Genomic DNA, 14,414 nt, shown 5'->3' with positions numbered 1-14,414 from the left:
AGTTGCTCATTTGTTTGAGTATGTATGATGTATAATTACCTGTTCATGGTCCAGTGTGTGCGTGTATTTACCTAATTGTAGTATACAGGAAAGGAACGGTGCTTATTGGGTCATGTCTCCTTTTCTCTAATTTTCTAACATTCCTAGATTCAAATTTGTGAACGGTTCCAACCTAATCCATATCTTTGATTTCTAATTATCATATTTGGTTTGAACTCGTGTACTGCTTGAGCTTGGGTTATATCACCTTCTAAGCTATTTCACATATGCATCTATATGGAAAACTGTATTTCTTTATATCCTTTCATCATGTGGTCTTTATCAATTTACTTCCATGACTTCTTAAAACCCTCCCATTTTTAATCAAGAGGTCTCTATCAATGTAATCTATCCTCTTTAGTGATCCGAACACTGTAATTATGTCACCTCTTTTGTCTATCTTTCAAAGTTAGACCCAGTGCTTTTAGTCTTTCCTCGTATGGTTTATCTGCCAGGCTGAGGACCAGTTTGGTTGCTGCCCTTTGCATTCTCTCGATCTTGCTTATATCCTTCCCTCTGGGTGGGGACCATACTACTGACACATCTTCCAATCGTGGATGTATCAGGGTTTTGATGATTTTTTTTATTTATTTATTTTTTATTTATTTTTTATCATTTCTTCAACCATATAATGGAATGCCACTTCAATCTTCTATAGTAGTCCATATGTCTCTCCCACAATCTTGCTGATATGTATCAGGTGACAGGTTGTCTTTTATCAATACTCCCAAGTCTTTCTCCTGTTTTGCATATGTGATAATGTCACTAACCAAGGAATAGTTTAAGGATGGTCTTTTGTCACTATTCCCCATTTCCAGTGCTTTACATTTTTTGGCATTGAACTTCATTTCCAATTCTTGGCTCCATACAAAAATAGTGTCTAGATCTTTTTGCAATATACTACTGTTCTCATTTTCACTCTTCTCATAATTTTTGCATCATCTGCAAACATGGTATAGCTTGTTCCTTCCATCATGTCATTAACATAGACAAGAACCATTATTGGTACAAGCACTGAACTTTGTGGAACTCCACTTGTTACTAATTTCCAGCTTGACATCTTGTCATTTACTGAAGTCCTCATGTATCTTTCTTTTATGTGTGTGTGTAAATTCCCAAAGCTAACCAATCTTTCTCAGGAGCCATGAAACTGTAAACATTAGCAAGTTTTTTGCCAACAAAAGCAATAGTACAACTATTTACGAACTTTATGTGTTTATGTGCATTGATGTTCAGGTAAATAGGCTTAGTACTTATCACAGAATGAGCGGAAGTTTTTGTCGAAAATCGTAAACGTTTGTGGTTGTGAGGACGCCATAATTGTAAGAATATGATGCTGGTCCAGAGTTTCACATATTTTTCAGCTTCTTGATCTTGCACCCCAACACCGTAAATCCGCTGGCTGAACGGGTTAGGGCATAGTTACTGGCGAAGGTCGAAGGGATGGCGATTCGAATCCTACCATCGGCGAATTTAACCAAGGGCATGGTTCGTTAAATTCCACGTTACAAAGTCCTCCCCTTCCGATGGGGGGGAGTTTGTGACGTTAAACAGTATCACATTTATATATGTAATCTATTCTTTTATATTGCGAGTGGTATTTTTCAGATCTTCAAGTTGCTTTCAGCCATGTAAGTTTGGATTTTTTTTCAGGTAGATTCAGTTATCGTTTGTGTTTCATATCAACTCTTGGGCTGGTTGTGACATTTTATAAGCTTCTTGTAGTTGTTGCAGTCACAACGTAAACTAGTTTTCGCCAACATTATTTGACTCTATAACGGATTTATCCTAAATAAAAACATAAAAATTATTATGAAAGCATTTTGATATTATTATTATTAATAGTAATAATAGTTGTAATAATGATAATATATTCTAATTGCGAACGCAGTGATGTACTTGTTTTGTTTTATGACAACCCTGCGGTCGCCAAGACATCTTGGTAAATTTATTTATTTATTTATTTTAAATGGTATGAATTAAATATAATAACCATGATGGTGTTAACTTTGCCTATTATAACCTTACACTACCTTCTTTTTACAACGTCAACAACTAGTCATATATATTAACATTACAAATAGATTATGAGGATCATATTGGGGTCGCTAGAAAAAAGAAAGGTTGGGAAACACTGGTTTATGACGAAATTCGCAAAAGTGAGAAATGTTGATGGAAGCTCGGTAACGTTACAGCTTTGTGGGTGCCAAGAAGTAGTCATATGTAAATAAACAAGACGGAGGGATCCATGTGTACAATATTTTTCCTTTATCTGTATTGTCGTTACATTGAATAACTGAATTAAATTTATATTTGCCACATGCCGTATGTCATGTGTTTACTACTGTTTGTGGAAGAGCTGTCTCTGCCCAAGTCTGTTAATACCAAGTTGACTCAGATGATATCGATAAAATAACAATAAAGATAATAATAATAACAGTGATGATAATAATAATGATAGTAAAATTATAATGGTGATACGTGTGCCGATAACGGAACAAGTATGTAGCCTGACGCTGCAATCGCCCACTCCTCATCCGTCTGGGCCGTAATGGTCAGCTCCTCGTCCTCTGTCTGGGCTGCAATCGGCTCCGGTCCCTCTGCAACGGACTCCTGTTTTCCTGAAAAGGACTTATCTGGGGGAGGACAAACAAAAGAAAAATTATCGCTTTGAGTGAAAAGAGAGGTGAGGTCTATTACCTCATCATCAGGCTGGGTAAATATCAGGGAAATGTCACAAATGTCCTCGTCGGGCTCGCCGCCCGCGTTCCCTATAACGGGGTGGGGGGTGAAATGGTCATTGGACAGGTGGGAGACAAAGTTAAAAACAGAGGGAAGCCTTCTACTGTGGGTAAATCTAGGGAACCTTCAGGCATCACCTGCAAACTCGGAGGGGGTTCTGCCCCATTTCCCCTAAATCTACACTAACACACTGAGCCTGAGCTCGTGGCCAGACATGCACGCGAAGCCCAAAAGTCGCTGGGGCTAGATGAAACCAGAAAACAGGAACCGGCCCCCGGGGTTGCTACTTCTGGCGTAGGTAAGGATTTTTTTTTTTTTTTTTTTTTTTTTTTTTTTTACTGGAGGGTGGGATGGTGGTGTTTTACTCAAGGGGGTTCCGTTACTTGTTGCCTCGACGCCGCTACAAGAAGACGTATGTCAGCGACATCAACCGTCACGCAGAATGCATAACTCAAAGTACTGCGCAGTCGTACACTCACTCGCCTCAGACCTCCACATTTCGCTGTTTGATCTCTGGGCTCGATTTGTGACCGTGGCCGGTTTTCTTGGGGTCTGGTGTGTATATGTAATAATGATAAGAAATTACAATAATTGGCTTATCAAGTTAACAGAGATACACTAACAATGTACAATTCGTGTTAATTTTAGAACTAGCCTAATTTGAGTAGATAATGTGCAGGGCTGGTACAAGTTGTGAAGGCAGAGTGAGCTTGCGTAGTGATATTTGCGATAATAGGCTTTTGATATCTCCTCAACCCTTCGTGTGATAATGGAGGGGAACCTATCTTCACACTCTTCATGGCCTTTTGTATCTATATATGTTACAGTAAGAACACGTACCTAGGGATTACGCGTAATCCCTGAATGTTTATTCAGTGAATACGCGTAATCCCCGTTTCACTAACCGTTTATTCAGTGAATACGCGTAATCCCCGTTTCACTAACCTAACCTAACCTTAGGTTAGGTTAGGTTAGGTTAGGTTAGGTTAGGTTAGTGAAACGGGGATTACGCGTATTCACTGAATAAACATTCAGGGATTACGCGTAATTCCTAGGTACGTGTTCTTACTGTAACATATACACACATGCAAACGTCCTATCTCCACACAAGGAGCACCCCCTATGGCCCAGAGGCATGCAGCATTGTTTTGCCTTGAATCCTCGTTAACACGCCTAAGGGAACACAGTGACTTTATTCTTGTCCCTACAAATTAAAGGTTTATCAGTGACCCCTCTTCACTTCTAAGGTCTTGGGAATACACAGACGATTGTCCTTAAGCCTTTCACAGCCGTATGGCATGTTTTTACTCCGACTGCCGCCTACCGATTTTATTTAGGTGGAGGGACCACCTCTCCCTCCCCGCCACCGTCTCCTTGAAGTCTGAAGGATGTAAGCTTGAGAATATCGAGGGTAAGCATGCAGTTCGCCCGCTTCCCGCCCACACTCCGAGGCCGATGTATACAGCATCCCCAGCTTGAACAAACACTGCGGATGTGTTCATCTTGCCAGGCTGCATTATGGGACTTCATTCCCTCTCTCCAGTCCTCAGCGACATGGTAACATGATTTAAAATGACAGTAGTCGACAAAATAGTCAGAGTAGACACCGAGTGAGGATGGAACCTTTATTAGATGCACAACGTTTTGGTGGTTGAAGCTTTTTCAAGGACACAAACCGAGATTACAACCTCTTGGCTATTTGTACATCTCTGAATGGACGAAGAAGGGACACTAGTACAGGGCATACCACGGGGCGCCATTTAAAGTATTAATTCCTGTAGTTAGTAAGAGTAAGGTTGTATTCTGCGCCTGTGTACTTGAAAGAGCTTCAGCAAACGAGACGTTGTGCATTTGATAAAGGTTTCATCCTCACATAGTGTCTACTCTGACCACTTGGTATGACATGTGTGTAAGGGGACGATCTTCTCGTGGTTAAAATTCACCTTAATTCAAGTTTTCTCATACAACGAAATAATATTACTTAGTGGTGGTGGTTCCATGTAACTTTATAGAATCGACTGGGGGGAACCCAGGAACACAACGGCAGTGTGTGTTTGTGATTCACCTTGGTCTTTGGATCACGTGTTGGACTCGTGATTCGACAGCTATTTCCCTCCCGGAAGAGAGCTCAGAGCTCGTATGACCGATCTATGGGTAATGCTATGACCATACACGCACACGCACACACCCAACTCCCCGCCCACGAGAGTTGGAGTAACGACTCAGCGCATCGATACTGAAATAATTTCAGCCCTGGGCAGGATTCGAACCAGGTACCGTCGGCACCGCCGTACAGACAGTCTGGAACTCTACCAACCGCGTCACCGAGTCGTGTACACCGTTGTGATGTACGTAGGCTATATCGTCTTTTAATGGAAAGAGAGGAGGTCCTGCATTGGCCCAACTAGGATGGACATTGCTAAATATAAATTATGCTATTGGGCCAGGGGTTGACTACACTTCGTACCGCACGTTGGCACCAAAAGAAAACGAGGAAAGCTGATTTTTTTTTTTTTTTTTTTTTTTTTGTGCTGGTTGGTGAGTATGTTTGGTGGTGTGTGTATGTGTGTGAGTATAAAATAAGATAATAATAACATGCACAATATAAGATTTGTGCTAATCTTAGAAAGAGTCTAATTTGAGTAAATAATGTGTATGGGGTGCTAGGTGTCGGTGTCTACAGAATGTGGGTGTGGGTGGAATAGAACCTTCGTGGTTAGTGTCTCCCTCGATCACGGGAATCTCGGGTTCGATCCGCACAAAGTATTAGGCAATTGCTCTAGTCACACTTCCATAGCTTCCCAACCCTGCTCTGCAACGGCGGACTTCAAAGGCGCTGTATACCGGTGTCGCAAAATGGTGCTGGTGTCTTATCATTATACGTACCATCGAAGCATAGTCCCTCCGTGTAGAGAAAATTGTCCTCAGTTTTTCCCTTTTCGTATCTTCGAATCTTCGTATATCGGAGTTTCGTCTACAGGGGATTGCACTAGTTTCAGATTCCTTTCACTGCACATGAACTTCGCACCGTTCACACGATCATACCAAACCGTTGTGATGTACCTAGGCTATATCGTCTTTCAATGGAGAGAGGAGGTCCTGCATTGGCCCAACTAGGTTGGACATTTGCTAAATATAATCTATGCTATTGGGTCAGGGGTTGACTACACTTCGTACCGCACGTTGACACCAAAAGAAAACGAGGGAAGGTGATTTTTTTTTTGTGCTGGTTGGTGAATATGTTTGGATTGAACTTCCCCATGACATTGACTCTCGTTCGACTCCAGTTTCTTTTAAAGACCACTGCTTGTTATGGAAGCCCTAGTATTTATGGTAAAGGCGGCGAATTTGGTCACAACTAGGCGGGTGTGGGGTGTCGGCAGCGATGTCTGGAGGTGTCATTGGTGGAGTTGCCCAAGTCGAGTTTAAAAGTCTCACATTCAACGTTTATAAACGGTTACGGACTCCGTCGTTTTCTTCTTGTTCCTCTTTTTTTCGTCTTCGTCTCCATGACTATACGCTGTAGGCGAACGCCTCGAGGTTGTCCACAGGGATAGAAGCGCGCGCGCGCGAACACACACACACACACACACACACACACACACACACACACACACACACACACACACACACACACACACACAAACTCGCAGTGGATTGAATTTGATTTTTTTTTTTTTTTCAATCCTTGGAGCTTCTTGTATTGCCTAAGAAGGCAGTCGTCCTGTCCTTCGCCCCCTCCCCTTCTCCTTGTCCTTGGATCTCCCCTTCCCAACTCCAGGAACCCGAAGAACTCCCATCCCGTCTGCCAGTTTGCCTAGCCAAAAGTTCACAAGAGGAAGTGAATCGCCTGCCGCTGTGTCTGATGGTGGGGGTGTCAGTGGGAACCAGACGCCTTCTTGGTTGATCTCCCAGCATGGCGGGGATGGGGGTGGGGTCTACAAATGACCTTGGCCCATGTCTTCAGTGTGTCGTCAGCTCTCTTGTTTTGGTGTCGACACCGTTTAAAATGGAGCCCCACAGGCACACAGCAAGGGCAGCGTCGTTTTTCATCTTGTAATTGCTAATCTGCAATAGAATGGGTAAATGTCACAGCAAAGCACGACTGCATCGTAAACCTTGCACTATGATGAACCGTGTCTCTTTATGAAGTTGACCTTGTTCCTGATTTGCTGTCACCTTGTAAGGTCAGAGTCCGCCTTAGCTTATTGAAATTGCTTGGCGGCACCAAGAACGAAAGTTATAATGTGGCAGAGGTTATATTGTACTTTTTATGCCTATAGGCTATTTAATTAATTTTCGTATTGCCCCTTTGGTATGAAGCCCCTACGAACCAGAGTAATGCAACATTCTTTTGTAGTTGGAGACAACTCCGCCAAAATAATATATATATATAGACGAAAACGTTCGGTCACCTTTCATTTTATTTTCCAAGTGGTTTTATTACACACACACACACACACACACACACACACACACACACACACACACACACACACACACACACACACACACACACACACATATATATATATATATATATATATATATATATATATATATATACATAAAATTCTACCGCCGCTTCTGCGCATTATTGTCCCCGAGGATAGAAGCACAGGTTATTGCTGACGAAGCAGTCCCCCCCGGCCCGCCCGCCAACAACGACTAGTAAGCAAGCGAGCTGACTCTTGACACGTGTTTGGCGTTTTTTTTTTTTTTTTTCCTCTCTCTCAAGGTCGGTGCAAATGTCAACGCTAACTACACGTACTCCTCCTCCTCCTGTTTCCTCTTCTTCCTGTTCCTCCTACGCTTTCTTCTCTTCCTTCTCCTACTATTCCTCGTCTTCCTATTTTTCTTCCTCCTCCTCTTCTATGGAAGAGATCCAAAAAAGAAGGAAAAGATGTTGTTTTCCCAGGGCCAAGATTGATGACATCATGAGTGTCATCGAAGTATTCAGTGATGATGAAAAGGCCGACTCCGCACACAACGTGTAGGTACGAATGACATCATGAACACGAACCCGGAAGAGGTGGTGAATAAATACAAACGTATGCTTAATTAATGGGCAAAAGGCAAAGCGTAGCAAGATCATGATATCCGGCATTCTCCCTCGCATCGGTGCAGAAGGGCAGTTTTACATCACAAGGGCTTTCAGCACGAATAACCGGTTAAAGTTCTTGTGTTCAAATGAAAACATCGAGTTCATAGACTAGTGGAATCATTTCTACGATCAACAAACACTTTTTAACCGAGACGGGCTCCATCATCCCGTTGGATCTGCCCGCCTAGGTATAGACTCCTTAATGATGCGCTGAGACATATCGATTCCCATCGTAGAAAATGGAAACCAGGTATCCACTTTATAGGCAGTAATTAAAAGTCTGATTAGTCAATGCACGTTGCTTGCGAAACGAATTCCAAGATCTTGCTGCACTAACTTTTCTCGAAGATTATGATACTTTTCGGGGGTCACCGAATCTTGGATAAACACTGAAAATAGAGATTTCCTAGCGGGATATAAAAGGGTAGACGATATTTAGTGATGAACTCTCATTATGTCCCGACAGGTAGTGTACCTGTCGGCACTTAATGAAAGGGCGACAAAGGGGGTTGTCTTGGGCTTATTCCTGCGTGCCTACAGGATTTACAGTGAGGAATTCCTGGAGGAGGAAATCGAATACGTCATCGCGGCCTTCTTGAGACTTGGCTACCCCAAGGGCTTGATCCTGAGCTTAAGAGGGGGTTTACACGGTCTAACGGTTCGTCGAACGCGGTTCGACAGACACGTGTTTAAAGTGATGTGTGAACGTGTGAATGGGGTATTTGGTTGTCGAACACGTTGGTTAAACCCCAAATACCCCGTTCACACATCACTTTAAACACGTGTCTGTCGAACGTGTTCGACGAACCGTTAGACCGTGTAAACCCCCCCTATGACGAAGAGCGGAAGAAATCATCCACGTAAGCAGGTTAAAGGCAACGCCACCAACAGAAGATCGTACATGGCGTTTCCTAACTGAGAAGACAGGAGACATTACTAGAATCCTCAGGAGCAAAGAAATAAAAGCAGCGATAACATCGGGAACGAAGATCGGTGATATACTGAGAAGCGGAACCAAGATGAGGGGAAGTGAGGACAACGTCGTGTATAAGATCCCATGCACATCATGCGATAAAGCATATTATGGAGAGACGAAGAGGGGGCTTAACACAAGGATCAGGGAACATAAGGCCGACCTCCGTCACCATAGGCTCACCAACGCAATGATGGTGTATTTAGACGAATCTGGGCACCTCCCACAATGGAACCGAGCCGAGGTATTACACAAAAGTATGGATAAGAAGACCGGGAAACCCATAGAAGCTGCATACATCACTACTCGTCCCAACATCAATAGTAAGGCTGGAAGCTTTACTTGGACTAAATTCTCAGCGGGTATAGCGCTTCACGATTGGCTGTCTCAGTGGGCCAATTAGAACACAGCGTTCTACGCTCGTATACCCCCCTTGAGCCACCAAACGTGTATATAAACTGCACAATCCAGTATGTTCATTCCTTTGAGAAAATCAGTAGACGAAACGTCAGGAATAAACGCTTCACTCCATGTTTCCTTTGCCGTGTTTATGCAACTTGTTCACATGGATTTTCATTTCTCTAATATACTCAAGAAAACAGTTGATGAATGTGTTCAATGCGCGATAGACGTCCATCAACCAATGTGAAACCTAAATGGTAGAATATTGATATCAAAATGATTTTGGAAGCCAAAAAACATACGTATAGGAGATACAAATCAACACATAGACAGATTAGAGTACGCAAGATGCCATCGAGAATCCAAAAGGCTTGTCAAAACCGGTAGGAAATCACAAGAACAGTGTATTGCCTCAAGGTGAAAAAAAAATCCTAAATAATTTTTCAGACATATCGGGGGGAAAAAAGTACTCGAAAGCACATTGGTCTACTCCAACCATCTAGGGGAGAGGGAATAGTAATAGACGAGAGTGCAATGGCCGATATCCTAAATGATTATTTTGCGTCTGTGTTCGCTGTTGAGAACAGCGGAAGCGATCAGCCAGTACCATCAGGACAGTCAGTATCCACACGTCTATTTGGCATGAATATTGCAAAACATGAGGTGATGTGCATTATAGATGATTATCTAAAAACATACAAATTGCCTGGGCCAGACAAAATTGACCCAAAATTACTTATGGAAATTAGAGGAGCAATCTGTAAGCCCCTCCGTGCGATTTTTAACTTATCTTTACAATCTGGAAGAGTTGTACTAGAGTGGAAACTAGCAAATATTGCCCTTGTTCAAAAAAGGGTGCCAAATCCAGGCTTGGTAACTATTAGCCTTACATCAGTGGTTTGTAAACATGAATTCTATTCTGAGAAACAAAATGATTAAATTCTTGGAGAAAAACAATATGGTTCACAACATGGTTTCCGTAATAAGTGCTCGTGTCTGACAAACCTTATCAACTTCTTGCATGATATATAGGGAATGTACGAAGAAGGGAGAGCAGTTGACGTTATATATCTACTTTCGAAAAGCTTTCGATAAAGTGCCCCATAGGAGGTTGCTAAGTAAATTAGAATCCCATGGTATAGTAGGTCACACTCACCTATAGATTTGTGAATGGTTGTCTGGCCGTAAGCAACGTGTTGTTCTGAATGGAAAATACTCAGGGTAGCATTGTGTATCAATTGGAATGCCTTAGAGCTCGGTGCTAGGTTCTGTACTCTTTCTGATATATATAAATGACCTGAATGAAAATATAAAGTGTAAGTTATCAAGATTAGCGGGTGATACCAAAAATACGAACACATGATGTGAATGGGAGGAAAATTCCCAGATTTTTTTTTTTTTTTTCAATATGGATAAATGTAAAGTACTTCATATTGGTAATAATAATGTCCAGGCCAACTACACGATGCATGATGTACAACTACCAAATGTAGAACAAGGGAGAAAAATGTTGTGATATAAAATGACCTCAAACCAAGCAAACACTGCTCGGGGGTCATTAACACTGTAAATAGATTAATTAGATATATAGGTAGAGCTTTTGAGTTTAAGAATTAAGAAATTATTCTTAATCTCTACAATGCCCTAGTCGTAGCTAACCTAGAATACTGTGTGTAAGAAGGATATACAGAAGTGCAGCATAGAGTAAGAGGGGGTTTACACGGTCTAACGGTTCGTCGAACGCGGTTCGACAGACACGTGTTTAAAGTGATGTGTGAACGGGGTATTTGGTTGTCGAACACATTGTTCGACAACCAAATAACCCGTTCACACATCACTTTAAACAAGTGTCTGTCCAACCGCGTTCGACGAACCGTTAGTCCGTGTGAACCTCCTCTAACAAAGCTCATCCCTAGGTTGAGGAACAAGCCTTATGAAGAGCGCTTAAGAGAACTATATTTGTTTAGTCTTTCAAAATTGTCTAAGGAATTGAAAACATGCATGTGGGAAAATGTTTCAAAATTGACATCTCCAACGCAACTAGGAATAATGGATGCAAGATTGTTGGAAAACGATTTCAAGCAGACGTGGCAAAATACTCTTCAATCACGTCGTGAATATATGGAATGGTCTACCATCCAACGTTATCGGTTGTTCCACTGTAGAGGTATTCCAAAAATGTTTCGACATTTACTTAACTACTAAGTCCCCTACTAGAATGATTTACTTCTAGATAGGTTAAAAAAGGGGTGTTAAGTACCAAAACAGCTTTATAAGAAGCAATAAGTCTGTTGTTGCTCGTTTGTCCGTGTAACGCCTCCTGGTCCTCGTCGTCTTTCTCCTTTTTTTCTTTCGTGTGTGTGTGTGTGCGTCCATTCATGGAGGACCCTGAACTGAATTGGATCTCGACCGATTGTGTGTGTGTGTGTGTGTGCATACCAGTAATAAAACAGTGTTTTCATCGTAGCGGTGCTCTGGCTGCGGACAAGAGCAATGAACAACATTTAGAGGTCGCCCTCGGTAGGCTAGAATCAGTGTTACCCGCAAACAAACTGCCGGACAGATTTTTTTTTTTTTTTTTTTTTTTTTTTTTTTTTGGAGGGGGTTGTTTCAGAAAACGTGAGATCCGGAGTTAATACCATCCGGAAGTCGTTTCATAGGGACTCCATCCACAGTACAGTCTGGTTGGATCCGATCAAATCTGTCCGGCGGCGTTGGGTATATACCTCGTGTTTGCTGTTTTTTTTTTTTTTTTTTTTTTCCTTTTTTTTTCTTCCAATTTCAGTATTTCGGGTGGTCCACTTGTGACTTATTTGCAGCAGTTTATGTATTTTCAGTTTCAGTTTATAACATTTTGTTTTTAGCTTAACTAAATTCATAGTATTTAGTGTAATTTTCACTTTAATCAAAACGTATTTAATTGAAGAGTTGTATTATATTTTTGATGGCATTAAACGATTCCGGTATGGTCCATATGAAAGAAAATGGTCTAGTACATGAGGAAGAGAGAGAGAATGTAAATTCTTCCTTATGTGGATAAATCAAAGACCACAAGACCTCTTAAAAGTCTATAGTCTATGTTACAACTGGTGGAATGCATCTGAAAAAGCTGACATCGGCATTAAGGACAGTTTACAGGTTATGAATAGTTTACATTTTATTTTGGTGATACAATTTTTTTTATATTATTTTATTTTACAATAATTGTCATTATATTTCACGGTTTGGTCACATGAAGGAAGAGGTTAGTGGTGTGTGTGTATGTATGTTGCGGTGTAGTTTTCCATAGGTGTTGTAATATGTGGGGTTATGGATATAGAGAGAGAGCGGTGAGAGTGGAAAAAAGAGAATGAGAGAGAGAGAGAGACCTCGTTCTCATCGCTTCACCAATGAGGCACAGTAAAATAAAATAAAACTCGTTTAGCTTCATTGCACTAACTACGCCTTACCACGCTACAACTGGCTTCAGAGGTTTCTTGTCTCGGATAGTGCAAATCTCTTACGGGCCAGCTGGTCCCTGGTAAAGCTTGAATCCATTATAGTGTATGGTCCGATCCTCGGGTGAGTAAATTCGTTTGGCGCCAACTCACCCCGAAGTCAGTAATTGTAAGCCCGTGGTTCTCACCCAGAGGGCCATGGGGGCCGTGACAAGAACTTGAGTGGTGCCATGACTTGCTGTTACAAATCATACATTTCTATATGATATGAGGAATCTGAATATCTATAAAAAAAATCCATCACTCTCTCCTGGCACAAGAAATATAAGATAATTATAAGTGTCGTTTTTGTGATAAAGGAACGGGTTTCTTTTCATCAACATTTTATTATTACTATTATTATTTATACGTAAGAAAATGAAGGGGAGCCACACGAGTATTGAGAATTTCATGAAGGCATTGGGGGGAGGGGTGCGAAATGAAGTGAAAAAGGCTGAGAACCACTGCCCTTTATCCCAATGCTTATGATGATGACACCGCGATGGGAAGGAAGCTATAGTGAACTGTAGATGACATTTCAAACTTCATCAGACCCCTCGCTTGAAAGCAGTCTCATTCGGTCGAGACCCAGTTCAGTGTTTACACACACACACACACACACACACACGGTCGAGATCTAATCTTGTTCAGGGTCCATCGTGTATATGTACACACACACACACCTACACACACACACACACACACCTACACACACACACACACACACACACACACACACACACACACACACACACACACACACACACACACACACACACCTACACACACACACACACACACACACACACACACACACACACACACACACACACACACACACAATGATAATAATAATGATGATGATGAAGAAAAACAGAGATGGGGGATACATAAAAAAAATGTCGCGTAAGCAATGTGTAGCGAAGATCGGAAACATTGCCCTGAGAACTCCCCAAGATGAAAACTCACAACAATCATTCACTCAGGAGGGATGCCACGGAAACTAATAAAATCGCCTGACGACAAGGGAAGAAAAGAGAAGTGACGTGTCCCCGGGAAGACCAATTAGATTTCAGGGAGCCGCAGGGCACGCCCCTTCGTATTCAGGGCCCGCTGCCCAAGTCTGACCGGGAAGAGTATCGCGGTGTGCTTGGGCCGCGTAGCAATCTCTTCAGAGTCCGCACAACACTGCAGGGTACTGGAGGGTCCTTTGTAAAATTGAATAACTCCCGGTGGCGTTTAGCTCCGGACCGAGCCACCTTTGCCCAAGGTGTCCGGACTGCCAGGGCAAGTGGCAGGAGCCACCGCTATCGGTAAGTTTTTTTTTTATTGTTATTATTATTATTCCCTCCTCCGATCCTGCCACAAGCGCAGTGTCGTCCGCAAACAACAACTGGCTCACCTCCCACTTTTCTCCATTTTCCTTAACCATCTCCAATCCCTGACCCACTACCCTTGCATTCACCTCTCGCACCACCCCATCCATGTATAAGTTGAACAGCCAGGGTGACATAACGCATCCCTGACGAAGTCCCACCTTTACCTCAAACCACTCACTCTCTCCATTTCTAATCCTGACACAAGCTCTACTACTCTCATAAAAACTCTTGACAGCTCCCAGAAGCTTTCCTCCTATCCCATATATCCGCATAACCTCCCACAGTGCCTTTCTGTCTAC

At 42.2% G+C, this 14,414-nt stretch overlaps 1 protein-coding gene across 2 annotated transcripts in view; it reads left to right on the top strand.

The window, feature by feature from the left end:
* Positions 1-14,414, top strand: part of LOC143025426 (L-2-hydroxyglutarate dehydrogenase, mitochondrial-like) — a 98,188-nt gene that overhangs the window by 19,028 nt on the left and 64,746 nt on the right. The gene's annotated exons all lie outside the window — the stretch shown is intronic.

This window comes from Oratosquilla oratoria, chromosome 5, assembly GCF_046742065.1.
Source record: "Oratosquilla oratoria isolate Oo_2021 chromosome 5, ASM4674206v1, whole genome shotgun sequence".
NCBI lineage: Eukaryota > Metazoa > Arthropoda > Malacostraca > Stomatopoda > Squillidae > Oratosquilla > Oratosquilla oratoria.
Note: the sequence above shows the minus strand (reverse complement) of the source record. Positions and strands in the feature narration are given on the sequence as shown.